Source organism: Manis javanica, chromosome 18, assembly GCF_040802235.1.
Source record: "Manis javanica isolate MJ-LG chromosome 18, MJ_LKY, whole genome shotgun sequence".
NCBI lineage: Eukaryota > Metazoa > Chordata > Mammalia > Pholidota > Manidae > Manis > Manis javanica.
Genome location: NC_133173.1, coordinates 8,579,399 through 8,602,622, shown reverse-complemented (window position 1 = coordinate 8,602,622; position 23,224 = coordinate 8,579,399). Strand labels below are relative to the sequence as shown.

The 23,224-nt window shown below is 43.5% G+C and overlaps 2 long non-coding RNA genes across 3 annotated transcripts in view; both read left to right on the top strand.

Annotated features, from left to right (window-relative positions):
• LOC140847261 (uncharacterized) overlaps positions 1-4,452 on the top strand; it is a 42,517-nt gene extending 38,065 nt beyond the window's left edge. The window contains exons 3-5 of the long non-coding RNA XR_012127086.1: positions 32-433; positions 3,673-3,803; positions 3,990-4,452. This is a non-coding gene — a long non-coding RNA (uncharacterized lncRNA). The remainder of the gene's footprint in view (positions 1-31; positions 434-3,672; positions 3,804-3,989) is intronic.
• Positions 4,453-5,109: 657 nt separating this feature from the next.
• Positions 5,110-17,145, top strand: LOC140847295 (uncharacterized). Of its 2 annotated transcripts, none has more exons than XR_012127192.1 (3): positions 5,110-5,613; positions 7,263-7,370; positions 16,776-17,145. It is a non-coding gene; the product is annotated as an uncharacterized lncRNA (long non-coding RNA). The 2 variants fall into 2 exon arrangements; XR_012127193.1 differs by lacking the exon at positions 16,776-17,145 and adding an exon at positions 16,099-16,307.
• Positions 17,146-23,224: the final 6,079 nt, after the last annotated feature.

Sequence of the window (23,224 nt, the reverse complement as noted above, 5' to 3'; positions counted from 1 at the left end):
ACAGCCAGCTTAACTCCTTCCTCCATCCCAGAACTGTATTGCTAATGAACATCCCAAGGGAATATCGCTTCTGCTCCCCTTGAATGAAGCTACTTCAGCTACGTTGCAGACAGAGGGCAAATATATGCAAGCAGCAAATCCGTCACCGGTTGGTGGAGAGCTAAGACCATCTCCCAGCATCAGCGTGGACCTCCGGAACTAAAGGGCATTCAGACTGGCATTCAATGGCAAAGACATGGCTACTCCAGCCCAGAATGGTCCTTGTCTTCAGAATATGATGATCTCTGGAGCTTACACAAAGGTTCTTGAAGGACTTTGGGATAAACCCACCTCAGAGTTGGTGGGCCATGTATGCAGAATAGGTCAGGGATAAAATGACCTGAGAACTACACTGTTTCTACCCTGGACTCAGCCTGCCTTCCATTTCCCACAGGTGAGTAGATTGTTACTAAAAACATCATCTGAATAAGGAAGGAGGTGAGCAGAAAATTAGCAATGATATAGAATTACCTCCCCTGAACCCCAGGTTAGCTGTGAATGTTCAGCCTGGTACCACATAGGACATTACTGAGGCTCAGTTTTCTGGTGGGGAGCTGACTTCATTCATTCATGTTTTATTCATTCACTCGTTTAAATTTCAGGGTGAAGCAGGGAGAAAGGTATTCATGCATGGATATACTAAACGAAGCAGATAGTTCACAGAAGTACAAGCATTAAATCCCTCCCACTCCTGGGTCTACTTCTCTTCCTGTTGCCAAATTTTTGCTTATCTTTTCAGAAATAGCCGACTCCTCTCAAGAGGGGTCCTCTCAAGAGGACTCTTGAGACTTGGAGGCAGTGGGCCCTGGCTAGAGCCAGGGTCTTCTGACCATTAGCCCAGTGTTTTTTCCACTCTGCCTATGGCATCTCTGCGGCTGCCCCAAGGCCTCTTCCAGACCCAGTGTGTTTGCACACTCCCCCAGATCTCTGCTATGGTGTGTTGCAATGTTTGCTCTTCCCTGTAAAAATCCATCCCATTCAGTTCACCATCCTTATCACCAGTCTCCCAAACCAATCGATCAGTCCAGGACCCATTCTCTCAAGACTTTGCTCTCTAAACCTAAAGGGACAATCAGTTTTTAAACCCCCTAAAGTAGTGATTAGAGCATGGAGGGGCAGTATGCCCCATAGCTGGGGGGTTAGAATCCCCGGGGCATGGGGAGAGGTGGGTAGGTTAAGAAGTGGTCAGAACAATTAGGCTTTGCCCTGTTTTTTTTTTTTTGTCATTATGTTCTGTTTATTTGGAAATTCCAAATAACTCTAAAGAATGCCATGAGGTTTTTATGTTTGTTGAAAGAGGGTCTGCATTTGGAAATAGGGTAAATGTGCACATAAATGTCATTAAGGTTTGCATAACTCCATTGGTGCCCATGTTTTAAAGAAGGACTGTTGGAGACTTGGGCCAAAATGCTCAAAATAAACCTCTATACCAGGATATTGGACTCCAGTGAGGGCAATCTTTTGTCAGAGAGATTCTTCTCTCTGTTCTAGCTACACTATTATGTTGGCACCCAGGGCTTCAGAAAGAAGTCTGCTAACTCCACCTTTCTCACCAACAGCCTGCAGGGTCTTTAGAAGGAGGGCCAATTCTGCAAATGTTGGCCCCTCTCATCTTTTTTTTAAATATTTCCCTTTTTTGATTTTAAAATTGAATTATAGTTGTTATACAATGTTATATTGGCTTCAAGTATACAACAGAGTGATTTGACAGTTATATACATTATTAAATCCTCACCTCAACTAGTGTTCTAATTAGAATGGCCACTAACCAAAAGACAAGAAATACCAAGTGTTGGTGAGGATGCATAAGAAAGTGAACCCTCCTACACTGTTAGGAATGTGAATTGGTGCAGCCACTATGGAAAGCAGTATGGAGATTCTGTCAACATAAAAAGATGTTACAGAATACTGACTATATTCTCTAGGCTGTACTTTCATCACCATGGCTAATTTATATTATGATTAAGATTATGTGCCTCTCTCTCCCCTTCACCTATTTCACCCACCTACCCAAAACCCTCCCCCATGGGAACCACCAGTCACTTCTTAGTGTCTATGAGTCAATCACTGTTTTGTTCACTTTGTTTTGTTTTGTTTCCAGATTCCACATATAAATGAAATAACATGGTATTTGTCTCTCTCTGCCTGGTTTATTTCACTTAGCATAAGACCCTCAAGTCCATCCATGTTGTCCCAAATGGCAGAATTTCTTTCTTTTTTATGGCTGAGTAATATTCCATAACATCTTCTTTATCCATTCATTTATTGATGGATACTCTGGTTGCTTCTGTATCTTGGCTATTGTAAATAATGTGGTAATAAACAGAGATGCATGTGTCTTTTCAAGTCAGATATTTTGTTTTCTTTGGGTAAATTCCTAGAAGTGGAATTACTGGGTTATATGGCATTTCTGTTTTTAGTTTCTTGAAGAATCTCCATACTGCTTTCCATAGTGGCTGCACCAATTTACAATCCTGACAGTGTAGGAGGGTTCACTTTCTTATGCATCCTCACTGACACTTGGTATTTCTTGTCTTTTGGTTAGTGGCCATTCTAACTGATGTGAGGTGATACCTCATTGTGGTCTTGATTCCCATTTCCCTGATGATTAGCGATGTGGAGCATTTTTCTCTTGACTGTTGGCCATCTGTGTGTGTGTCTATTCAGGTCCTCTGCCCATTTTTTAACTGGGTTATTTATTTATTTGTTTTTGTTGTTGAGTAGTATGAGCTCTTTATATATTTTGGATGTTAACCCCTTATTAGGTATATCATTTATGAATATATTCTCCCATACTACAGGTCACCTTTTTGTTTTACTGATGGTGTCCTTTGCTGTACAGAAGCTTTTTAGTTTGATATAGTCCTACTTGCTTATTTTTTGCTTTTGTTTCCCTTGCCCAGGGAGATGTGTCAAGAAAAAAAACTGCTCATGCTTATGTTCAAGAGATTTTTGCCTGTTTTCCTCAAAGAGTTTTATGGTTTCATGTTTTATATTTAGGTATTAATCCATTTTGAGTTTACTTTCATATATGGTGTTAGAAAGTAATCCAGTTTCATTCTCTTGTATGTAGTTGTCCAGTTTTCCCAGCACCATTTATTGAAGAGATTGTCTTTTACCCATTGTGTATTCATGGCTCCTTTGTCATATATTAGTTGACCATATATATGTGGGTTTATTTCTGGGCTCTCTATTCTGTTCCATTGATCTATGGGTCTGTTCTTATGCTAGTCCCATACTGTTTTGATTACTGTAGCTTTGTAGTATAGCTTGAAGTCAGGGAGCATGATCCCCCCAGCTTTGTTCTTTCCCAAGATTGCTTTGGCTACTTGGGGTCTTTTGTGATTCCATGTAAATTTTAGGATTCTTTGCTCTAGTTCATTGAAAAATGCCGTTGGTATTTTGACGGGAATTGCATTGAATCTGTAAATTGCTTTGGACAGGGTGGGCCCTCTCATCTTTTATCTTCCCTCTTAATAGGAATTTTCAGAGCTATAAGATCCCAGTGGAGGCAGAGGGAAAGACTCAGAATATATTCTAAAAGAAATACATGTGTGTCAGGACACTATCGAGAAACATGTGGTTCCATCCATGCCCATTTCTGGATGACCCTCTCTTCATTCCTGTCTCTAGTCAGGAGACATCTGGTGACACAAGAAAGGGGCATCCACAAGCGGGAGAACAAAAGCCATCAAAATCCTGGCTTTTAAATGAAGAACTGCCGCTCATGCCTGAGAGAAGAATCAGTCAGACAGCTACCACAGGTAGTGTTTTCCCCACCAGAAAAGAGTTTAAAACATCACTGGGTTGCAGGGGCAGAAAGAGTAGGTAATGAAGGGAGAGAGAGAGTGACAGATGAAGACCTTTGAGATTTACTTCAAGGAAGGGAGGGGGGGCTGTGTTATGAGTTAACTTGTGTCTCCCAAAACGTCCTAACCTCCTTCTCCCAGTACCTGTGGCTGTGACCTTATTTGGAAGTAAGATCTTTACAGATGAAATCAAGCTGAGGCCATACTGGTGTCCCTGTAAGAAGAGGAGATTTGAACAGAGACACAGAGAGCACAGGAGAAAAGCCACATGAACGCAAAGGCAGAGACTGGCATGATGCATCTACAAGCCAAAGAAGGTCAAGAATTACTGGCAACTACCAGAAACTAGAAGAGACAAGGAAGTCTCCTCCTTTAGCACCTGCAGGGAGAGCACAGCCCTGCTGCCACCTTGATTTCAGACTTCCAGTCTCCAGAACTGAGTACGTTTCTGTTGTTTTAAGCCACTCATTTCTGGTCATTTGTTACAGCAGCCCTAGTAAACTATTACAGGTATGTAACTCTGGGGGGAGAATAAGTCCTCAGCTTGCAGAAATCACCTTTGAAGCTGAAGTCAGTCAGAGAGAAATAAAGTGGAAGAAACCATTTATTTATTGCCTACAAGCGGTTGTCCACTTCTGCTTGCCCGTCTCTCTCACCACCCAGCTGCAAAAAGGGACCCCACCAAACCTCTCCCATCCAGATAAACCCTCGCTCCCCGCACCCTTGTATTCACCTATTGATATGCAGATGTACTTCTCTCCACCTCTTGGAAACACCTACTGATATGGAGATGCAGTAAGGCCAGGCGAGAGATTCTGGAAATACTGCAATTTTAGCTGTAAGGTAGTATTCTGAAACAACACAATTCACAGGAGAATTTAGGGATGCAAGAGCACAGAGAAACCCAGGAGGCAGCAGGCTTGTACCTCATGTCCTGGGAGTAGTAACAGTGAGGGGGCTGTCAAGGTTAGGGAGAGCCAGAGAGTTCTCAGCGGGATGTGGGAAGGAATATGAATTTTCCTGTATCCTCAAGAAGGGCATTAGCCATGAGAACAGGTCCTGACAGGCTTATGGTCACAATGAAGTCTGCATCAGCTGCCGCTGGCTGGGGCGCTGGGGCTGGGGATCAGAAAGAAATGCAAACACATCAGCAGATTCCTGCATTGTCTGACCCTACCCACAAGGATTTGAGGGGCTCATAAGTGATCCCTGTTCATCACTGAAGTTCAGAATGATTGACAGGTTGACACAGAAGTCGGGCACTTACAAATCTGCATGTCATCTTTACAAGTGAGGAAGGCAATACGGGAGAACGTTGCTGAGTTGAACAGGACAGAGTTCAGTGTTCAGTGGACAGAGGTATTTACAGAAGGCACAGGGCCCGGCGACCCTTCTGTGGGAGGGGCTTTCTGCCACATGACTATACACACGTCTCTCAATCTAGAAACAGGGATGGGGAATATGAACTCTTTTCTTCCTCCTGTGCAGGATGGACATTGCGATGCCTGCTAAAGGCTCCCTGAACTGTGGTGTTACTCCTGGGAAAAGAAGGGGAGGGGGAAACCTGGAAGCGTTTGCGGTTAAACCTGAAATGCTACATTGACCCAGACTAAGACACTGTCTTCTGCCTTCAAACGGGACAGGGCTCCAGATAAGTTGGGTTGTGGCAAAATGAAGTAACATTTCTTGCAAAACCAGAGTTTTATGAACTGGATCTATACCTGCTGCACAGGCAAACAGAGAGCTCCGTGGGGGATACTGGGAGGTAAGCCGCAAACCATGACCTTCTGGGTTTGATTGAAAGGGGGCAGTTCTGTGGTTCCGCAAACCCTCGGTGCCCAGGGCTTTCCTTTCCCTGAGTGCAATAGGCAGAAACCCTGCTTGCTTGGTGGCGGTCCTCCTGGTTCTTAGTCATTCCCTGGGCAGTTTTCAGGTGGTCAGAGCACTCTGCAAATTGATGGAGTAGCGCCCGGAGGAGTAGGAATCCCCAGACGCATTGGCTCCACCTTGTACAATTGCAAACTGTCAGTGTAGGTCGGTGGTGCAGGAGGCCGGAACTGCCTTGAGAGACTGGCAGCTTTGGGAGAGCAGAGTTCCTCTGTTCTTTCAAAACGCCCCTGGCCCCTGCCCTTGGTAATGGCCGCACAGGGGGAGGCACGCTAGTTGTCAGCAGCACTGATGCGCCCGGAGCGACCTTCCCCAGAAGCAGGTTTTGGGCAGGCTCTGGCAGGAGGACCTTAGCAAGGGGAATCATCTACGCTCACCCTCCCATCCCCCACGTCGTGCTGTGTGCCGTGCTGCTGCCCAACCGGGCAGGGAAACACGGCTTCCAGGTTCCCCGTGCCACTCAGAGCCTAGGGTGCCAGAATTGGACAAGAGGTTGCTTCACTTACACAAGTGACTTCTTCCTCCCACAAAGACACAAAAGAGCCTCCTGGCGTGATTTACATTTCTTGGCCCGTGGATAAACCAGTCTTCATTTAAACGTGGAAAAACCTGGTCTGTTTTTATGACTTAGCTAAATGCATTAGTAAACACTTCATTTGGCATTTATTTGTCTTATGCTAGAAGCCAGGTTAAACATGAAATTTGTTTACGTTTCTGATACATTTTCACTGCCATTTGTGAAGCACCTGCTGTGTGTTAGATACGCCTGGGGGCAAGGGGCTGCCTAAGTCTTGGTCTTACCTCCTGGAAGCTGAAGGGGAAGCCCTTTGCTTGGAGGCGTGCAGCGTGCCCTCTGTGCACTCGGTGCTTCGTGGAGCAGAATGTGAGGGTGGGGGCAGGTCTCTGTTATGTCAGGATTCCCAGTAGGGAGCTCAATTACATATATTATTGGCTCCCAAAGGGGAAAAAAGATCCATGTCAGTGGGTCGAAGGACGTACTTAGTTCCATAGACGGCTTTTCCCAAACCAAGCTAAGGGATCAGATTCCGAAAGCAAGGTGAAACCCCAACGGATGGATTTCACAGCTAGTGCTGAACCCTTGTGTCCAGAAACCTTCCCATCAGCTTCTGCTTGATAACATTTTCCCAAGGGACTAAGGAGTAACAAACATTTAACATTTTTTCTAGATATTTTTTAATGTATAACGTTTTGATTACATAGATAAAATCATAATATATGTTCAAAATGTCATGGTCTGTTTTTATGACTCAGCTAAATGCATTAGTGAGCACTTTCCACATTAATTGGTCCTCATAACTCCCTTTTACAAGTTGATTGTTGGATTATTAGGCTGTCCCCAGTTTTTTATGAGAATAAATAAAATGATTGAAGACAGCTTTGTCCATAAAAGTTCTTCTCTGGATCTGTTTTTTAATTTTGTACCTATAGATTTTTGATATGTAGGAGTATTACCTCTTAGGTCATCAAATCCACTCATCTATTCTCTTATCATTTCTACTCCTGGAGTCTGTCAGCACTGCTATGAGGGTTCTGAAGCCACACAGCACAGAGAAGCACGGATCATGGAAAGGACCTCATTTTAATTTACCTGGTTGCTGGTTGCTAAACCCACCCGTAAGTATGTTTGTTGGCAGAAGTTCCTGTCTGGCTTTGGAATATGCTTGTTTCTTGACTTTCCGATGTTTTTGTGACTTATGTCCTGTTCCATCAGGAAATGAGTTATTGATGGTCACTAAACCTCCTGCTTCTTGGGGTTCCCATGGAGAACTCAGACACTTGTGGAATGTTTCTGTGCTTGTTTTCTGTTACTCCTTCCTATCTCCCTCCCTACTTCTCAGGGCACCTTCTTGTTGCCTTTACTGGGTGCCCTTCTTTGTTCCCTTGATGCATTTGCTCTTCAAGGTGCTCTTCCAGCAGCAGTTTTTAAGGGGCACCAAGCAAGGTGGATGTTTTTATTCTGATATGTGTTGGGACACTGAAGTAGAAGTCAATAGATGCCAAGCTGTTTGCTGAGATTCTGTTCTCTTGACCCACAAGGGTCCTATAGCATCAGTGCTGGTCTAGGGCTTGGCCAGGTGTGGATGATGAGCAAATGTTTGTTGAGTGAATACTAAAGCTATACTAATGAGAAGGAAGGAAGGAGGCTCTTTAGTGGATAAACACATAATTCAAATTGATGAAATAGGGAATAATCTTATGGGAGGTATATATACATTTACGGTGAGTTATCAAGCACTTTTGGAGCATATTTTGCATGTACTGCTAGAATCCTAAAGGGAGGAGCTAGTATTTGCTCTGACAGTGTCTTGAAACAAGATTACGAAAGACAAGATAGTGGGCAGCTAGCTGATTCTTTCAAATTCTTTTCCTATCATCAATGCCTAACCTGACAGCTTATTTAACCAGGTTCTAGGGAAAAGTCCACTGCTGGGATTTAAACAGTTCCCACATCTGATCTTCCAGTATTTGCATGGTTATCATACTTTGAGAGAGTCAATTTGGTAACCAGGACTCCATAAGAATCTCTCAAAATAGCCACAGATATTTGCACAGTGCCTACACATTAGCAATTTTATTCTCAGAACAACCCTGGGAGGCTGGAAGGGCATGCTTTGTTACCACTGTCATCTTCATTTTGTGAATGAGTAAGCATACTTGGCAAGGTTAAGCAACTTGCCAAGAGGCATACGGCTAAGAGGTAGGAAGTGAAGATCTGAACTTGAATCTGACTCCAGATCTTCCTACTGTCGAACAGCGGTTAAGAGATGGTAGAGACCAAGAAGAATCTTCATCCAGATGTCTTGATTCATATTTGTTTTAAAATGTGCCCGAATCTTTGGCCCACAGACATTTGTAAACCACTTCAGTGCTTTTTCTTCCTCTGATAGTGGGCAAGGGGTTTTTACTTCATACATCAGAATTGGCTGCCACAATTTTGCCAGGGCAATGCAAGCCATTAATAAGAACACCAAAAATTGGTTTTAGATGAAAGAAGAAAGTTTCCTTCTCATAAATCTTCTGGTTTATGAACAAAAAAAAATTAAATTCTGAATTAAAAAGAACAAAGGTCATTGTAATGGATTGAGTAAGTAACCCCTCAAAAGATAGTCTTAACTTCCAGTACCTATGAATATAACCTTACTTGGAAATATGATCGTTGCAGATGTAATTAAGTTAAGGATCTTGGCATGAAATCATTCTGGATTTAGGGATGTGCCCATAATCCAAAGACTGGTGTTCTTATAAGAGAAAGGAGAGGAAGATTTGAGACACAAATAGACATGGGGGAAAGGCCACATGAATCTGGAGGTAGAGATTGGAATTATGCTGTCAAAAATCCCAGCAACATCTGGAGTTACCAAAAGCTGGAAGAGGAAAGGGGCAATTCCCTGCTAGAGCCTTTGAATAGAGAGCATGGTCCTGCCCACACCTTGGTGTCCGACTTTTGGCCTTCAAAACTGCTAGAAGATCCATTTCTGTTATTTTAAGCCACCAAGTTAGTATAATTCACGATGGCAGCCCCAAGAAACGAATACAGATTTTGCTACCAGGAAATGGGATGTTGCTCTAACAAATACCTATAAATGTGGAAGTGGCTTTGGAACTGAATAATGGACCAAGGCTGGAAGAATTTGGGAAGCATGATAGAAAAGCCTTGGACTGCATCTCCCACTGGGTTTACACTTGGAAGCCACTGAGCACCTCAAGGAGCCCCCACCAGGTGCCCTGGGTGGGTGAGGATGTTCCCACCCTAAAGACTAGAGAATCCACTCAGCTCCTGGAAGGCCAGCCTGGGTCTTACCTGGGCTTTGTGCTCAGTGCCACCCTGCTCATGAGACCCTCCCAAGGTGTCTGCTGAGTGGGGGCTCCCATAGTACCTGCCCAGAAGCCAGATGCAGAGGTGCCTTATCATGTTGGCACCTGCAGAAGTTGACGCCCCAGGCCAGAGATAGAATGGGAATCAGGATGTGATGGGGACCCCTCTCAGGTGAAGGATGTCTGTGGAGACTTGGCCCCCTCAGCGCATGCAGGGATGGGTGCATCCCCTCTGAGGGGGAGGTAGTGGGTTTAGGGAAAGGACCAGAGTGCCAGCTTTGGAGCCAAACTTGCAGGGGAGTGAACCCCGACTCCACTGCTTAGTGAACCCATGACTGTGGAAAAGTTACTGAACCTCCCTGAACATCCTTATCACCATCTACAAGTGGTATTGATTGTATTCACCTTCCAGTTATTATGGGAATTAAATGAGATGCAACATGTAATAATGGGGCAGTGAGCCTAACCCAGTGGCTGGCTTTTAGGGGGCACTCAATGAATGGTTAGTCCCCCTTCTCTTTGAATGAGGACTATTTTAAATTGAGTTCTGGTGGCCAAGCCCTGACTGACTCCCCGCTCTGTGCTGTGCATGTACCATTCTGTGAACACACAGATGCATCTAATGAAAAAGTCCTTGTAGATCGAGAGCTCGAGAAGGTCACAATGGAGACACGTAAACAATAATTATCATGGTTAGAGAAAGTGTAACAAGGAAATACTAGTTGTTTTACAGGACTGAGTTTTCCCAGCATTACAGTTCAAGAAGTTGCCCAGGAAGAGATGGTTCTCTCTCCCTCTCTAGGGGTGAATAATCAAAAGATGCCATTTGAGAGAGAAAGGGAGCTTCCTCAGTTTTCTCAGTCAGCTCAGGCTGCTACACGAAAGACCACGGACTGTAGGGCCTACCCGAACAGACAAAAGCCACATTTGTTTCTCAGGGTTCTGGAGGCTGGGCAATCCAAGATCAAGGTGCTGGCAGAGTTGGTTCCTGGCAAGGGCACTAATCGCACCAGGGGGCCCCACTCTCATGATCTCACTGAACCCTAATTACCTCTCAAAGGCCCCACCCCCAAATACCAACCCACTGGGAAGTAAGGCTTCAACATATGAATTTGGGATGACTCAAACCATCAGTCCATAACACAGATGGGCCAAAGGGAAAGGACAGTCAGGCCAAGGCCTGAGACCCTGAGTTGGTGCATCAGGGGATCCCTAGGCATCCTGGATGAAGGGTGAACCTTCAGATGCAGAGCAGGGGAGATGATGCTAAAGTGGTCGCAGAGCCGAAATACACAGACCAGGTGTGTCATGCAGAGGCACTCTGAGGTTCCTCTGAAAGGTGCTGGGAGTCACTGAAGACTTGCAAGCAAGGATGCTGTGGTCAGATATGCTTTTAAGGAAGCACTGCAGCTGCTGAGAGGGGCATGGTTTAGAGGCAGAGCAGGGTGAAGGGAGGGAGACACCAGTCCTCTGTGTCCATGGCTCGGGGAAGAGCTACTAATGGCCTGGACCAAAGTAGGAGGTCCTACTCATCCGCCCACAATACAGTAGTATCTCCAGTCTACCTGCAAAGTCATCCAAAGACCTTCCAGTGGGGGTCTTGGTTTTTGGAGAACTGGTTTCTAACTGCCTAGGAGGAAGACAACATTGGTACCAGCTTTTATACTTGATTGATCCAATACGACCACTCAAGGCACTTGGTGCGAATTACTCAGCCTCTCTAATGCTTGGCACTTCTACCTAGAAGATGGTGTGATACCATTACTCAGAGATTAAATGGGATAACATGTGCAGCATGCCCGCAAGAGAGCTGTGGTGCCAGGAAGTGCTCTATGCAATTGGCTATGAACAGTAGAAAGGTTAAAGGAAGGACACAAATGCCCCATGTCACATCCAGGTCCTTTCCTCATTCTCTAACCAGGTTTACAACCAGGGTAAGAATTGACTCCAGCTTTGAGGTGAAAGAATTTAGCAATGGAAAAATCTGTTCCAACTGACAAATGCAAGGCTGTTGAGGATTGAGAGCCCTTTGTGTTCCCTGCTAAGTGTAAGCCTTGCAGCCCCCGGTTAGGGTCTGGGATGATAAACATGCTCTCTGAAGCACGTTGCTAACAGTGTTGGCGAGAAAGATCCCATAATGGCCAGATCTCCTGAAGGGCCCAGAGGCGTAGTGTGAAAAGGCGGTGGGTGGCTGTGTGAGCCCTTTGAGTGACACCAGGGCTGTTTGTGTGTCAGCTGAATCACTGTTTTTATTAAAACAACTCAAATGGAAAATTTCAAGACTAAAATACATCACTTCTAATCCCACAACTCTATGAAACAGATTTCACTTAACAAGCTGCTTTTCCCCCCTTTTCTGTTTGCATACATGTATTCACACACACCCGTATCTGCAAATCTATATGGCTGCATTTGTACTTCTAATTGACCTATGAAACATTTTAGTTTTGAGGATTGTCATTAGAATACAGACCTCTATCTTTGTTCCATGTTTTTCATAATTGTCATTTTATAAGTATAGGCTATTCCTTCAAGATGGTATATTTCATAGTTACTTAACTGCATTTTTTTTTTTTTTTGCTTTGGGGACCTTAGATCACTTACAATTTTTTTTGTTTTGGCAAAACTTTAGTAAATATATACATGCACACAGCCTTTTTAGGAACTATTGCCTTAGGGAAAATCCCCAGAAATGAGTTTCTGGGAAGCAGTCCATGTGTAAACACGCTGATTCTGGTGCCAGGCAGATACAAATTCAGATCTTGGCTCTACTGTTTACTAGGAGTGTCACTCTGATTTGTGTTGTTTAAGCCCCATCCCTTCATTTGATGATGCATATCAGTCAGGTATTGCTGCCTAACAAACAAGCACAAAGTATCCATGGGATGTAATAATAAGCATTTGTTAGGTTACACATCTGTGGGTTGCCTGGGGTTCAGCCAGGGTAGGCTGGGTTCAGTTCAGTGTCTCCTTTTCATTGCAGCTCTGTGGGTTAGCTTAGCTGAGATGGCCTTATTCTGCTTATCTCCCGTCCCCTTCCTGGTCACAGGCATCTTCGCCTCATGCAGAGCATACTTATAAGAGCTGTTTTAAGGTCCTTGTCTCCTGTTTCTATTATCTCTGTGATTTCCGGGTCTGTGTCTCTTGATTGATTTTTCTTGTGGTTACAGGTCATATTTTACTGCCTGTTTGGTAATTTTTTACTAGATGCTGGATGTAACACATTTTTATGTTGTTGCTTGCTGAATTTTATTGTATGCCTTTATGTAGTGTTTGGTTTTATTTTGGTATGCAGTTGCATTATTTGGAATCAAATCGATATTTTTGAAGTTTTTATGCTTTCTTGGGGCTGGTCAGAGTGACCTTTAGTTAGGGCTAATTTGACCCTACTGCTAAGTCAATATGCTTCTGAGCATTTTACCCATTACCGCATGTATTAAGAGGTCTTTCTGTTGTGGTGGTAGAAACACAGACTGTACCCAGCCCTGAATGAGCTCTGGAAATTGTTCTATTTACTCTTTTCTGGTTGTTCTCTCCCCATTCATCAGTAGTTTTCTACTCAAACATATGCGGATCAGTACTCAGTGCCAGACTCAACATTCTTGTGTAGCTTCTTCCTGCCTTCCTACAAATGCTAGTGTCCCTGGACTCACTGAATGCTTTATTATGTCACCTCAACTCAAGGAGACCACCTGGCTCTATCTGGATTCCAACTTCTTGTGCTGAAGCCTGGAGAATACCACAACCTAGGGCAGCTGTAGGGCTCACCTCTGTTGTTTCTTTCTCTTGGTGATTACAGTCCTTAGATACCTATTATCCAATGTATGATAAATGTTATTTTAGATAGAGTTGCATGGTTACTCAGTTGTGTAATCCATTCCTGGTTGTTCCATATTTGCTGGAATTAGGTATGATGTTTGACGTTGCTCTGTGTATGGGTGCTTTTAGCTTGTAAGAGAGCTGGACCCTCACCTCTTTGAAGTCCTTGACATCACCAGTTTTGTATCTCTCTGACACTGCAGGCCAGGGTTTCTCAAATACTGTTGACAATCTGGGCTGGAAAATTCTTTGTTGTGGGGGGCTGTTCTGTGTATTTAGAGTGTTTATCAGCATTCATAGCCTCTAGCTACTAGATACCAATGGCACAATCCCCCTTCGTGCCCCGCTCCTAGATAGGACAGCAAAAATGTCTCCAGACGTTGCCAAATGTCCCCTAGGTGCCAAAATCATGCCTAATATATAACTTCTGGTTCAGGCCATCCAGCTGGTAGAAAAGTCCTCACTTACGCCCTCTATGTATGTATATCATCCTATTCCCTGGATTATGTGCAGAGATGTGCCCTTTCAACCAAGGGTGTACCTCAGTGAGATGTTTCATTGTTCAACATGTGCAGTGATTTACTATGACTTTAGATGCCTTTTGTTCCGATGACTTTGGTAGAGAACATAGGAGACAGACTCCGAGCCTAAAGGCATCAGTTTAAGGTAAAGGGGGAATGATTGACAGGGATCATTTTCTGAGTCGGCATGTATTCTGGGAGTTTCGTAATGGAAATAGCAACAAGTATCATGGAAATGGCATTCTCAGTGCTTTTTGTATGTTTTGGAGCAAGAATAAATAATTATTGAGTTCTGACCCCTGGAATTTACATTTGAAAAATATGCCATTAATGAGAAGAAAAACAGATTTATCTCAGTATTCTGGAGACCAGGCCTCTCTTAGAATGAATCGATAGATATAACCATTGCTGTAAAAATGAGGACAAATAGGAATGTTGCCACCAGTTGATAAAACTCGAGGCAAGTCAAAGGTTATTGACTATTAATAGAAATGGGAATCTCTAATGAACTGCCTCAAGCAGCTCATATCTTTAACCTACTGAATAGTTCTTTTTTTACTTGAAAATTTGTACAGTTTATTTTCATTGAAATATTAGGAAGTCCAAATGAACAAAAAGGAAAATATAAAACGACTACTAGAAATAATGCTATCACATTGGTATACATCCACAAAAAACCTTTTACCTATGTCTGTCTCTTAACCCATATCTGCATCCATGTACCCACCTATCTTTTTAAAACAATTGAGATACTGTTATATGTAAGGTCTTATAACTGAGTTTTTACACATGACACTCTATCATAAATATCCCTCTATGTTAATAGACATAGAGCTCTATAAGCTTTAAAGTAGGTAAATAGTATTCCATTGAATGAATGGAGCATTCATGTATATAAATAGCATCCCACTGAATGAATGGAACATTCCATTCCATTCATTCCCTTGAATGAATGAGGTGTCCGGTGTGCTCTGGTTCTCATTTGGGGTCTGGAGTCTTCTTGCAGCTCGTTCAGGTTGTTGGCTGAATTTGCTTCCTTGTAGTTATAGGATTGAAGTCCCTCTTCTTGCTCTCAGCTGGGGACTACTCTCAGCTCCTAGAGGCCACCCATAGTTCCTTGTCACATGGTCCCCTTAGGCAGTTTAGAGCATGGATGTCCACCTTCTTCCAGCCTAGCGGGAGCTCTCTGACTTCGTTCCTCTCCAACCCTTAGATCCCAGTTAAGAGCTACCTGATTAGGTCAGGTACACCCAGGATAATCTTCCTCTTAATTAATTCAACTGACTAAGGTTCTTAATGACATCTGATAAAAGTCTTTCTTGCCATATGTTATTATGCATCCATAGGAGTGGTATCCCATTCTATTTATAGGTCCTGCCCAGTCTCAAGGGCAGGGGATCATACAGGGCATGTGTGCCAGGGGGATCATCTTAGAATTCTATGACATCCATAGTTCTAGTCTAAGAAAACTGCTCTTAACATTTTGGTTATATTCTAGACTTTTGTCACCTTTATGTTTAAGCATTTCTTTAGAAAAAAAAACATGGTTGTAATTATAGTGATCGGTTTGAATTGTATCCTTTATTTTCTTCATGATAATGTGCAAATGTATCAGGGCAAAATTCTGGTGAGCATCACTTGAGAATCTTGGTTGATATCTATTAGACTGAGTGTTTGTGTCTCCCTAAAATTCATATGTTGAAGCTCTAACCTCCATGTGATGGTATTAGGAGGTGAGGCGTTTGGGCAGTAATTAGTTTGAGATAAGGTCATGAAGGTGGAGCCCCCACGGGGTTAATGCATTTTAAGAACAGGAAGAGACCAGAGCTCTACCAACTATGTGAAGACACAGCGAGAAGATGGCCATCTACAAACCGGGAAGAGTGCCCTCAGGAGCAGAATCTGCTGGCACCTTGATCTTGGACTTCCAGCCTTTAGGACTATAAGAAATAAATATCTATTGTTCAAGCCACACCGTCTGTGATATTTTGTTAGAGCAGACCAAGCTGACTAAGACAATATTATGAATGGGATTTTTCTCCCATTATATTTTCTAATTTACCTATTGGTATTGCGTGAATTTGAAGCCCTCCGTATGATTCCCTTGCCATCCATTCTTCATCCTGGACATCAGGGAATATATGGGTAATGGATTTCTCTTATTTCTTCTATTGTTCTTACAAAAGGGAGTTGAAATACCGGAACAGATGAAGGACGGCTTCTCTGAGACAGACTTTCTTTCACTGATGAAATATTTATGATGACACGTTGCCTAGCAATGGTCACCAGATGTGTGTGTACTCACGCGAGAGACTCTCAAGGGGGCATTTCCCCAGGAGAAGCAACAAAGAGAAAAACCAGCCTAACAAACACAACCTCTGCTTCCTTGATGAAATTCCTACTCGTTTCAGGCAATGACAATGTTTATTGGGGAAATGGTCATGTTGGGTGGAATAATTTATCGGCTGGGTGAGAGTCAGGCAGGAGGAAGCCTTCAAAGGGATAAAAGCAGACAGATTGTCAGGGAGCACTTATCTGCCATGTAGCAAAATGTTTTACTTTTGTTACTGCCCACTGACAAGTATCCTGACAATATCATCCTTGTCCCTGTCTGTCACCTTGCCTGGTTCTGACTGTCAAACGGCGGGGCTCGTTAGGGTAAACCAGCCCTCCTGGGTTTAGGTTCCTGGATTCAGGACCAGTTCCTTTCAGGTTGCTGGCTTCCAGGTATTAGAATGTTCCACAAAGAAGGGGGCTGGGAAGGAGTCCTATTTAAAATGTATTGTGTCAAAACATAATTCTTTTGAGGGAGGAGGTGTTCAAAGACTATACACTTACTCAAAAGTCATTTTTCTCTTCCTAGGTGTTACCTGTAGAGACCTAACTGCTCCCCTCACTTTTGCTCTCCCTTCCTCCTATTTTTAATCACCAAGTAAATTTTTTTCCTGTCTTCCAAGACGCCTGTGGATAAAGTGAAGGTTCCTGTGCCCAGGATTCTCTCCAGGCCCTGGTCGGCTTGCTCACTACACATGTGTGGGCAATATGTCGTTACTGACTCTATATAAAGAGCTCTGCCCAGGGCTCTGGGTGACGGGGTGGCATGGCTGCAAGGCTGCAGGAGAGCAGAGACTGGAGTGGTGGCAGCGCCGAGGACAGAGACTGAGATGGTTACAGGGGCAGAGGGGCCCAGAGGCAGAGACCCACTTGCTGGGTGCAGACTTGCTCTGAGTGGATGGGAATATAGTGATTGACTTGCCACCATGGGAATAAAGTTGGGTATAAACCCTTTTACCCCAAGAACTTTCCATTGTCATTTCTCAGTCTCATTGAATCCATAGTGAACTTCTCCAGGGCTGAAACCCACTGGCAAGACACCCCCATATTTTGAAACTAGAATCACTATACTAAGTAAATGTAATTCCAGACAAAAGCAAAGAAACGTAACAGCTTCACGGACGTGTAGCCTTAACACGGGTAAGTGTGCTATTTCTACTAAACATTTCCTGATATTGAAAATAGCTCAACAATCTCATCATTTCCTTTGTGGATGCCAAGGGCCAGAGCAGCCCTTGGAAATCACAATTTGAATCTATCCTCTCCACTTTCCAGATGAGGAAAGTTTCTAGAACCCCTCAAACTAACAAAAATTACTTAGGAGGTAATTTTTTGTACTCATGAGTACAAAGCATGGAAGCTGGGACACCAGCCTCAGAGACTGTCGGAGATATGATGACACATTGGAATCATCTGAGGAGTTTAAAAATTACTGACACCTCGATCCAGAGATTCTAATTTCATCGGTCAGGGGTGACGCCAGGGCATCTGATTCTTACGGGCTACTGAGGTTAGACAGGGCACACGTGCTTCCAAGCGTTGGGGTGACTGACCAGGGATCTTTGAAGAGCTCCATTTCTTTAGGCCTACATTATTGCTAGTACAGGAAGGACCTCAATTCAGAAATGAAGAGAGAGATCAGCTGGGCTTTCAAAGGAACTGGCTTATAAAAGCGAATCTGAAGGCTTTTGCAGAGACCTTATGAACTGTATGCAGCTGTAGGCAGAAGCTGTGCCTGTGGCCCAGAGGGCTGGAGCAAGGAGGTTAACAAGTCTGAACACTGAACAAGTTGTAAGAGTCTCTAGAGGTCAATTTGCTCATCTGCACATGGACTTTTAGGACATATGGGTCTTGCATGTAAAGTAATAGGAAGTGGGGGAGACGGCACTTCGAGTCGGCAGTTCCTGCTGTTAGGCAGGGACCGGAACCTGGCGCAGAAGCTGTCGTAATTTTTCAAGGTAAGTCAGCCATTCAGACTTTCATGTGACACCTGAATCTTACATTTTGGCAACACACTTGAATGTTTTAAATCCACTGTTGGGGATGGTATTAGTTGGTAGCACTCAGCCTCTCCCAGGCAGCAGTTTGTAAATCAGACCCACGTTATTTCTTTTCCAGCTCTAACTTTCAAGAATCCTCAGTTGGGGTGGGTCTATGTGAGGGTCGCACCAACCATAAGAAACCCGAGAGAGCCCATTTGGGTGGGTCACTCTTCTTTTACAGTTGAAAAGGAGCCCCGGCTCCTGCAGCCTGCATGCTCTTAAGTACCTACAAACAGCAGGTGCAGCTTGACCCCCTCTGAGTCTCACTATCTCCCCCTCTGAAATGGAGAACTTTGAGCAAAGGCTCCCAGTAAGCATGACCTGCTTGCTTTCTGCAAGCTGACAGATGCTCCTGGGGGTGAGGGTGCGCCGCACAATCAATGTGGGGTCTGCTCCCCAGAGCTGAGGTCAGATCGTTTCAATAGGTTACAGTGTTAATCACTGAGCCTAAGTATAAGCCTACCTTCCCCTCTGCCTTCTCCCACTGGATCAGCTTCTAAAAATACCTCCAAAAGCATCAGACTCCATCTGACGGGCCTGACAAGATACAGTCATCAAAGTGGGTCCCTGCTGCTCAGCCAACAGGAGATGGTCCTTGGTCAAAGTTTCCTTGAAATCTGCCACTTTCCCCAGGTCAGCAGAGAACTGCTGGGCATTTTATTTAATATAAGAGCAAATACCCAACCGTCTGGCCTGAAACAACAGCAGTAGCCCGCAGAGAACCTTCCTCTGTGATCCAGGCCTTCGTAGAGGGGGACCACCTGTACGTGTCAGCCCCTAATCAGGTCTGTTGAGAACATTCTGGTTTCTAGCTGTTGAGGCAGCCCAAGGTGTGCTCCCTTGCAGGGTGTGCACACCTGCAAGGTTCTCCCTTGCAGGGTGTGTTCATTGATACAACACTTCTGGGAAGCACTTGAGTAGAAGGATCAAGATCCTTCAGAAGGTTTATATTGTATAATATTTGGTGGAAAAATGTACAAAATAGATAACAATCTATTTTTCTAATCTATTAAGATAGGAATAAAAAGACCTCATGGAAATCTTAAAATGGACAATCTGAGTGCTAGTGGGTCTATGGATAAATTTTGGATGCTTTGTGCTTTTTTATATTTACCAAACAACCACAAACAGCTTGTACTACATTAACATGCTTTTAAAGAGTTTTTAATAGTTATTATTAAGTAGCATTTATAGTTTTGTGTGAAAGTTTGGAGTGAAATGTTATTAGTTTTTAAATTGCCTTAAATGCTATTTTACTCTTAGTATAATACAGTTAGTAACTCTCGATGGTGATGGATATTACACTCTTTAAATTACATAAACTTGTATTGAAATCACAATAATCAGTTCTGCAAATAACTGAACAAACTATTAAAAATATTTATACCCATTTGATATAGTTTCATTTCTGAGAAACCACCTTAAATAATGTTAAATATAGAAAACATCTAGGCATGAGAATATTCATCAGTGTTATTTATAAAAGGAAAAATTAGAAATTTAAATCCCCAGACATTTAAAAGTATGTCTAAAGTAAAAGTATGAAATTATTAAAAATGATAACCATAAAAATTGTAGTAAAATGGAAGAACTGTGTTTTCAATGTTAAAAGCAAAAAAACCCCCAGCAAACAAAACTGGATACGGTATCATCACATGTGGAGATGATAATTAGTATTTATATCTAGAATTGTGAAAATTAAATGAAATAATGTATTTGAAACCCAAGCCAAAGTTGTGGACACACGATGTTAGCTTTTAGTTTTCTGTGTACATGTAGATGTATGTTATAAAAAGACAAAAGGAAGGGTTATTGAATAATGCTTATTTGGGTGGAGTTGTGATTTACAGGAGGGCTTTTTCTGTATTTTCCAAATACGTCATAATGAACCAATGTTCCTTTAAATATGAGGGAAATAGATTGACCTTTATTTTCTTTTTTTGTATAATTTTATTTTTGGATCCCCTACTAAATGAACACTGCTAGAGGGAAGGAGAACCTTGGGATCCTCTTGAGAGCCCGGCTGAGCCGGCTCTTGTGTCGAGATGGTGGTAATAACGGCAACAGGGCAATGCTGAGGAAATCAAGTGGGGACAAAGCACCTGCAGACAGACTCAGCCTCTCAAACAGGGCCAAGGAGGGAGCAATTTGAGACACAGCTTAAGGATGGGCTGGAGGAGGAGACTTGCATGGGTTCGCCACCTCCCTCATGAGAAGTGCCTGGGTGCCGAGCAGGGATCTGTCTGGACAGATTTATAAACTCCACATCAATTCCAGAGGCACCTGATGTATTTTTACCTCAGTCAATCAGCAAAAAGCCATAGAATGTCTGTGTCCTGTCCGACTTGCCCTAACCCAACACCTAGCAAAAATGGCCTCTGTGATGCTCTTCTGGGGATGGCGCAGGGCCGAGTGGGGGGAAAGAGGTGGTCCTGGTGGGTGGAGGCTGAACCCTTATTCAGGAAGGGGCTTATGTAGGAAGATGGATTTTGAGAAGGAACATCAATTTAACATCCAGGGGGGTCTTCCTGCTGTGGCTTTTAACCCAGCCCCCTCCATTTCCTGTGATGTTTCCATCCCCAAGTGCATGTGTACATAAACTACTTAACTGTCTGGGAGGCTGGTGCTCGATAAAAAGCTTTCCCAGTTTCATCATTTTGTCAGACGAGGTACATTAAATGATGTACTCCCACTGGGTGGTAGAAGGCATCAAGGGGTTGTCTACTTTAAAACAGGTCCTGGCAAAAGCTTTGGGCCAAGAAAAATCTTCATGCTGGGAGCTGTTTTCTACATGATGGCCAAGGAATGGGGTCTCCTCACTACATCCCTTTTTCTACATTGGAGTAAAGATAATAGGTACAAGGTGGACAGGCAGGTGGCAGGAGGTCTCTGCCATCCACCCAGCTACTCATGTGGTCTCCTGGAAGGACTTGCTCTCACACCTTCCAGAAATGCCACTTTTTGCTTTGGGGCTGATGGAGGTGTGTGTCACTCTGACCTTCTTCTCTGTGGAGCTGTCGGTGGGGTCATTTGAGCAAAGGAACAGTCAGTTTCTCACTTGCCCATCTTTATTTCCACTTGGATTCAGAGCTGAGAAACTAATTTCCTGCTTTGATGCATGCAGAACCCAGAGGCAGTTTAACTTCTGATGACTGAGTTAAACTCTCAAACGGGCTGAATGATCATTAGGATTTAAATTAAGGATTAAACACTCCATAAGGCTCCCAGTGTGAGCACACTCCAAGTACAGGTTGCTTTCAGGCTGTCAGGGTGGAGGTGAAGAATGTAATTTAGAGTCTCCAGAGCCTCAGCTTGGGCTGCCCAATGCAGATTCCATCCTTGAACTTACAATGTAAAATCCCTGCTCCTTGTGTTGCAAAATCCAGATGCATCTACAGTACCTATGTGCCAATTAGCTCAAAGCAGGCTCAGCAAATACTTGAAAAATCAAATCTCTAACCTTGAATACATCAAGGTTGTCTACTGTTAATTACTCTACTTGTCTTATAATGGTTCTGGTTTCGTCTCTGCCATTAACATGCTGTGTGGTGCTGGACCAGCCGCTCAGCTTTCCTGGGCTTCTAAAATGAGATGGTTGGATGAGAGGAATGGTCTAGCTCAAATGTCGATGATGTTCTAGGCAGGGACTTCGGAGATCCCTGTTCCCATGGAGTAATCTTAACCTTTAAGGTCCCCATATATTATATCAGACATACAGATAAAATGCCACAAGACAATTTTTTTTTTGAATCTCTGACACATGGGCAAAGCACTTTTGGAAATTCAAAAATTTGCCATTATCTCTGCCCTTTGGCAACTGTGTTCTGCAGATGCTGATTCCATAATGTTTAATAAAGCGTTGGGGAAAAGATGTTTAGCCCTGAATAGTCTGCTTAACATTGCATACTATATCACCCTCTTAAATGTGCAATGCACACTAGTTTTGTGGCCTGTGATATCCTGCTTAATTTTTTGTAAGCAGCATCTTTCAAGCTATCCAATTGTGGAGATGTTTTAGCCCCGTAGCTCACAATGACCTTGCCCTACTAAACACCCTCCCTTTCCTGGAGCAGAGGGCCTTTAGCACCATTCTGGATAATGTGACTCACAGCCTGGAGTTGGTGACCTCATGCACACAGGGCCAGTCGGCTACAGTAGTCCACCTTTGACCTGTGATGTGCCCTGAAGCAGTGAAGGACAACAGTCTTAGAGGAAGCAAGAGGCGCTAGGAGGATCAGAACTGACAGTATCTGCCCGGCATCCCTGATCCAGTTCATTCTGTGGGCCTAGCTGACTGTATCCTTCTAATAGGTTCTCCTTTGCTGCTCAAGTCACTGTGATTGGTCTCTGTCACTTAGAATGGGAAATATCTAATTTAACATTTAATATTTTTTTGAAGAATGCCAAATAGCATATCCTTGAATATGCAAAGAAATTTGCACTAATCTGTTCCAGAGTGCCTTGGGAGCTGCCTCTGGGCGAAGCCAGGGAGAATCTTAGCAAGTAGAACCAGGGGTTTGGTTGCTAATGGAACCAGCACCAGCATTTAGCTGGTTGGTGTGTTGGTAGGTAAGTAGGGTGGTTTTGGTACAAGTCATCTCCAGGGCAAGTGGTGCAAAACAAGTCTAAATGAGCAGAATTGTGTCAGAAACAAAGGAGCATCCTACTTTAACATGCTAGTTGTTATTCTTTTAAGGAACAACAGGGACTCAAGAGTATTCATCATTTTTTATTTTATGATGATTTCACATCTTTGGGAGGAAAGAAGGAGGGCAAACAACTTATTGCCTGGGGAAAACTGTCCCTCCCAGGACTAGCTAATTTCTAGAGATAGCATACACAGAACTGCTGTATCATATGGTAGATCTATGTTTAATTTTGGGGGGAAGCTCCATATTGTTTTCCATAGTGCTTGGAACAATTTATATTCTCACCA